This window comes from Pelmatolapia mariae, linkage group LG9 (genome assembly GCF_036321145.2).
Source record: "Pelmatolapia mariae isolate MD_Pm_ZW linkage group LG9, Pm_UMD_F_2, whole genome shotgun sequence".
Lineage (NCBI taxonomy): Eukaryota > Metazoa > Chordata > Actinopteri > Cichliformes > Cichlidae > Pelmatolapia > Pelmatolapia mariae.
The window spans coordinates 35748425-35755410 of record NC_086235.1 but is presented as its reverse complement, the minus strand read 5'-3'; the positions used below and the strand labels follow the sequence as shown (position 1 = coordinate 35755410).

Genomic DNA, 6986 nt, shown 5'->3' with positions numbered 1-6986 from the left:
TGGCGTTGTAAGTGTGCGTCTGTTGTAAACTGTTTGCCACACTGATCACAGCAGTGCACATCATGTCCAGTGTGAATGCGTAGGTGTGTATTTCGGCTCTGTTTCAGGCTGAAAGTTTTTCCACAAATGTCACAGCTGTACACTTTAATTCCAGAGTGGGTAACTAGATGATTCTGTAAGTGGCTACGCTGAGTAAAAGCTCTGCCACACTGATCACAGCTGTACACTTTAACTCCACTGTGGATGAGTTGGTGTGCTTTTAGGCCACTCTTCCTGGAAAAAGACTTTCCACACAAGTCACAGCTGAACGGTTTCTCTCCAGTGTGGATGACCTGATGACATTTTAGATTAGACTTAGCAGGAAAACCCATCCCACACTCGTCACAGCTGTATTTTCTCTCTCTCTTTCTTCTGTGAGGTTTGTCGGGCCCTGAGAGCGCTGACTTCTTGGTCCATGTTGGTCCTGCAGTGACAGAGATACAAACACAGGCAGTGAGTGAAATGCAGTCGTGGAACAAACTGAATCTTCAAACTCCCTCCATTAACACTAGTTTTAAACCTGAAGGTGGAGCGTGGCACCAAACACCTCAAAGTAGTGATGGGTCCAGCAACACTGACCAGCGCATGTATCAAGCTCACAGAGAAACCTGTATCAGTGCTTTAAGAAAAAGTCACGTGATCGATACAGCTGCTGTATCGCTCATTGCCAACGCGCCAAACTGTGTTTAAAAGGTAATGCATCCGCATCTGTCAATGGGCTGAGTCGCCACACAAAAAAAACAACAAAAAAACAACAAAAAAAACCCCCCACAAAATTACTCTCGCAAAGATAAAAAAATAAAAAATAAATACACATCTCTCTCCATAAGAAAATGGAGCCCGAAAGAAAGAGAAATGTTTCTGCTGTGTGGGATCATTTTGATCTTTTAACTGCAAATAAGGTAACTGTTTGTCTGTCTTTGTTTCAGTGTAATCTATCAGAATAGGAAAAACAGCAATGTGACTTGCAGTGTAAATTATTTATTTCATTTTATGCAGGTTAGATGTCGCATCTGTTCTGCGGAGCTTTCTTACACAAACAAAAGCACCTCCTCAGTGTTTAGGCATTACAGAGCCAAACATGAAAATGAGGAGACAAACACACCGAGAATGAACACTGGTAGGCCTATATAGACACTGAACAGCTTTATCATCATTTTTTTTAAATTAATATGTGTTTTATTATTTTGAAATCAAGCATCTAGGAAGACTGTTCTGGACCAGGCAGTCCTGAATTTTATTATAAAGGATTGCCAACCCCTTAGTATTGTGGAGTGTCGGAGAGAAACATTCCAAGATCAGAGGATCCTTTAACGTACTGGGGAAAAGGAAGACATCTTATCAGAACCTTTTCCACCTGGCTTTACAGTTTTTGTGTACCCCAGCTTCACCCCAGCTGGGGAAATGGTGTCAAAAAAACGCAATAGACTGAATGCAAAAACACTGGATAAACTTATTTTTCTGAATAGAAATTTATAATAAACTCTGAGTCAATTACATTTAAATGGGTAATATTACATTCACAATACTTTCATTTTAATTTTCACTTAATGTCATTCACAATATATTTTAAAGATGTCTACAATATTTGCAATGTAAAAGATATAAAATGATTCCATGGAAAGTACAATACCTTACAGTGTACAAGTATGACTAGGTCATTGAATCAGTGTCTGTTGTGAGTCTCAAGTTGCCTGCAATGATATTTAAGGTCCAGCAGGTGTCAGTATGGAGCAAAACAGCAACACTGTGTTGACACAGCATGGATACAGTTTGGGGAATGTGCTGAAACGCTTCATGAGGCCTCATCTACCCATCACTACCTCAAAGGTCTCTTATCCCCACCTACTGGTAGTAGTAACACATTACATCCAACCTGGTGTTAAAAATCATTAAGAACAGGTTGGATGACTGTTCAAACACTAACATCATGCCTCACGTGCCTGCTTGTACACAAATATTAATGCTAACATGCTAACACACTCAGAATAGTAAAAAATGTTTACAGGTCTATGCTTTTTTATATTTCCCATTCCTGGCATTAATTTATTCAATGATAACAGATCCACTGTAATAGTTAACAGGTTCATAGTCATTCAGGTCATCGTACTCTAAGGAGCTTGGAAGGTAAACGTGTTCAAGCTTGCTTGAAGACGTTTCACCTCTCATCCCAGAATCTTCTTCAGTTCTAGGGTCAAATAGTGGAGAGTCCCAGATTTTAAACTTAATGGGAGTGTCCCCCAAGAGGGTCATGGACCCCCTATTGATCCTCTACCTAATCACACCAGCCATGGTGCAAAAACAGGTGTGGGTCACAATCAGCCAAGGTTTCAGGTGAACCTATTATGAAACTTAACCCCACCCTATCATGTGATTTCCTGAGGTCAAAAGGCCCAGGATGTGGGTGGGCGTTAAGGCGTCTGCGAAGGGATCTCAAAACTGGATTATAGATGGCAGACAGTTGGTGTGGTAACCCACCACCTCTGAGTCCCAGTAATTCTTTTTTTTTGCCTGTCCAGTTTGGCACCGTAACAATCAGAATTATTGTCTGTAGGCCAAAGAAAATGTCCAAGGGATTTATTTTTCCAAGTGGATCATTATGGCTTTGATCCAAATGGAAAAGACATGAATGGGGGATAAAAAATTGAAAAACACAGGAAAGAGAAATTCAAGAAAATGAGAGGGAAAGAAAAACCGAAGGAAATAGGGACAGTGAGGAAAGACATAAAAAAATCCACTGGATCACCTGCTGGAAGAACAGAAAAACAAAGAAGGACAGAAAGAAGAAAACAATTAAAAAGAGAATAACACAGTGAACTTAAGTATAAGTAACAGTAAATAATAAATATTGAATGTTACTGAGCAGCACGCAAGGCCAACAATGCACGGTTTGCTTTGAGGCAGTAGCCAAGGAAGATATAGTGTGTCTCTCTGAACACCCGTATATACACCTGTGTGCGTGAGCGTGCTTGCATTCAAAAGGATTCTCCATGTAACTATCCGATAGTGGATAACCCTGCCCCCCCCCAGGACATAAAACAGGCATGGAGGAGATCTAGGCCCCAGACATCTAGTGCCCCCCAGAGCCCAAGGAGGACCAGCACAGGGGCAGCCGTGCCACCCACCCGGAAAGAGCTGAGGAGAGCCCCGAGCCATGGTGCAGCAGCAACAGGGGCCGCGGCGACGTGCCCACAGGCAGCTAGCCATGGCAGATCAGACTGTGTTTTATTATTACATTAATATAGCACAAGGTTCAGTTAGCTTTGGATAAAAACGGGGTAAAATGTTCTTCAAGGAGCTACTTTTACTTTCTTGCTCTGAGTACATTTCAAAGCCCGTACTTTTTTACTTTCACATGAATCGACAAGTTGAATCAGTACTTCAACTTTTATTGGAATATTTCCTAACACTAGCATCTGTACTTCTACGTAAGTACAGAATAGGTGAACTTTTGACTCCACTGATAACTGGTATAATATTATTTATCTCAGTGATGGCCAAATGAAGCTTTCTGAAACACTGAAGCTTGTATTGAAAAAGGGTTCATTACTCAAAGCTTTTAAACACAGTCCTCTTTGGTGACATCTGCTGGCCAAAAATATGAAGCGCAGCTTGAATCTACAAATTATAATGAAGCGCTTCATTATGTTTAACATCATGTGACAGTTCTGTCTGATATTGGGCTGCTGTTGTGGTGCTTTGCACATGTATTTTTTGTGTGATTAAAAAGGTTTTGAAATTTGATGAATAAATAATTTTGATGAATATCCTTATGTAAACATGTGCTATGGTGTGGTCTCTCTTTGCTTGTGACTTCTTGATGTTTGTAAACATAATAGATATAAAATAAAATAAAAACATAGCATATAATAAAATACAACACAGTCATATAACAGGTTGGGAGTATGAGAGTTTTAGACGTGACTGATTATTTGGTGAAACTGTGATATTTTCCTCACCTTCTGTGTTGAGCTCATTGTTTCCTCTGTAGTGACTCAGCTGAGTCCAGATGGCTGAAAATGTTCCTCTGCTGCTCCGTCAGACTCTTCTCCTCCTGCTGATCAGCTGGGACACAAAACAGATCTTTGTTAGGCTCCACACTGCACTGAAGAGTCAAAGTGTCTCATATGTTCATCTGACAACACAAAGTACAAATTTCACTCTGATTGGTTGTAGAAATCTTGTGAGACGTGTTGTGCTGCAAAGTGAGGTAACTCTCTCACTCACTTATACTTCAGGAGTAACTTTGTGACATTGGCTCTAATATTCTAAGCAGCCCTTTACTATGACAGGGCCAGAAAGTAATATTTGAAGGTTTGGGAGAAGGACCATGTTAAAGGTGGATTGGGGTTTATACACTTTGTTATGATACAGGTAAGGCTGTAAGAGCCTGAGAAGGTGTCCTGAATGCACCTCCAAAACCAGTTTTCAGCTAACGACTCTGCTTCAGTCTGGAAAACAGCAACTACAAGTTTAAAGACTCCATCAACAATTCACACCCAGCCAACAGCCTGAACAGCTCCTCCTGTTTCCACAAACAGGGACAGACCTGTTACTCCCCCACCCCACACTTTCAACTCCTTCAGACCTCCACTCCCACCACCCCCACCATTCATAATAACAGGGGCCCACACCTGATCACCACTTCACAAGTCTCTCCAGCCCCCATGATGGCTCTCTCCAAACTCCACCATTCCCCAAAGTTTGACTCTGTTCATCTGGAAGTAACGTTTTCAGTGGGAGAAATTTTCATCACTCATCCGAGTGACTTCTTCAGTCTCAGCTGACTGCAGGTTTCCCCAATCTTATAAACACTACATTTACATAATGACTGAAACTAGCACCACTGAAGGAACAATGGGCTGGGAGGTCAGTTCCTTGATCATTAATATGCAAATTCTCATGACCATTGATCAACAACCAGCTATTTGACCAAATGCTGTGATTGCAGCCATTCCCCAAACTTTTCGTGAAAGGTACTCATGGTCATTGATCAATGAGCTTTTATCAGTGATAAGACTTTTCTGCTCCAACTTCTCCCAGCATGCTGAGCTAATGATTAGTTGGTGTTTTTCTCCAAACACTCTCTCACTCTTCTCTCAACGTGTTCACAATAAACTGTGAACAGACACCGAGCAGAGCAGCAGAAGACCTCATTCAGGAGCTAAACTCAACACGAACTGAACTCACAGTAAAGTTAGCTCGGTGCTTACCTTTAGATGAGCCCACAAACCGAGAGAAACTCCGTGATGTAGCTGGAACTCTTTCCAAACACAGGAAACAGATCAGGGAGCAGAGACCCACGTGGTTCACGCTGATCTCAGCTACGATCCAGGAGACAAGGGTGGGCAGATCGATGCAGATATCGATCCAGACGTTGGTAGTGGTTTATGATCGATACTTTAGTTTGGTTCTCTCCTCTAAATTTACTGTTAAATTAAGACATTACTCTCTGTGGATGAAAAAGCAGCTCAGTCTGTGCAAACTAGTGATGGGTCGGTCGCGAACGAAATGGCTCTTAGAGCCGGATCTTTGACGTGAACGACGCGAGCCGGCTCCTTATTGGGAGCCGTGGTTTTTTTTTTCCTTCTCTCACCCTCTCTCTCGCACTTTTTTTCCGCTTCACTCGGCACGCGAGCCTTGTGCTCAGTGTTGCCAACTCCTCAGTAAAGAAAATCACTATTGGCTGTCCTAAAAGTCGCTAGAAGTCGCTAAATGACGTCATCGCCTAATTTGCATAATTGGTCATGCTAATATAATTGTAACCTACGTTGTTGGAGAGAGAAATAACATCGTGGAAGAGACATAAAGTTGAGTAGAAAACGTACTAAATGCATTTAGAGTTTATTTAGAACTACAAATGAAATTTATTTTAGCAATTTTTTTTTTAATGTCACAATTCCAACCCTGCTCCTTTACCCGGGCTTGGACCGGCAACAGTGACCCGAAATAGGCACTCTGGTGGAGTTACTTTGTGTGTGGGTGTTTATATGTAGTTTTAAACCTTGTGATCCACAAAACAGCATAACAGTGAAAGAAGAACTGACTGCGTTACAGTCAGTGCGGGAGCAGCGGCTTTGCTCATGCGCGATTCATTTGCAGTTTGGACGCATAGGTTTGCACATCTTCTGCCCTGATAGCAGCTGTGTGAGGACTATCCTCCGCCTGTGAGCGCTTTGGAACGGGCGAGGTGCCCACGGCAGCACCCGCTGCTTGTTGAGAGTAAAAGCGATACGCGCTTTCACGTCAAAAAGTCATCATAAATAAGTCTCCAACAACACCAGAAAAAGTCGCCAGATTTGTCGCTAGTCGCTTTTTAGAAAAAAAGTTGCTAAGGGGGTCTGAAAACTCGCTAAATATATCGACAAAGTCGCTAAGTTGGCAACACTGCTTGTGCTTTGCGCTGGGCAGATGGGGGAGGGGCGGTAGTTACACTGGCAGTAGCACAGGAACAGAGCGGGAGGGAGAGAGAGAGAAAGAGAGCCAGGGACGACAACGTCACATTAGAAAGGTATAGTAATCATCCACAACTATTTTCAGTTGCAGATGATAAAGGATTCAGAAAGTTTATTCATTCAGGCCCATATGACAGAGAATGTGCATCTTCTTTTTCATATTTTAATTTATATTTAATTGTGTTGTGGTTTGCAGTGTTTTGTGTTGTTTCATTTTAAATTTGTTTAAAAGGAAAAAGCTGAAAATTTAAATAGTTAAAAGTTGAACTGTGACTAGTTGGTTTTTGTATTATATGATTTATTTATTACATTTTATGTGGAGTGAATAAATAAAAGTATATTTACGGTGGCCCCTAGAGACAAAGCAGCACGTACAAACTTCAAAACACGTACAAACCCTGAAGCACGTACATACTCCAAAACACGTAAAAACTCAGAAGCACGTAAAAACTCCAAAACACATAAAAACTCAGGCTACGTCCACACGTACCC

General features: G+C 41.6%; 1 long non-coding RNA gene across 1 annotated transcript; it reads right to left on the bottom strand.

Moving 5' to 3' along the window:
* Window positions 1–451: 451 nt before the first annotated feature.
* LOC134634917 (uncharacterized) lies at window positions 452–5291 on the bottom strand. Its single transcript, XR_010094904.1, has 3 exons — window positions 5253–5291; window positions 3999–4104; window positions 452–463 (listed from the first exon to the last, which is right to left on the bottom strand). It is a non-coding gene; the product is annotated as an uncharacterized LOC134634917 (long non-coding RNA).
* Between the last annotated feature and the right edge of the window lie 1695 nt (window positions 5292–6986).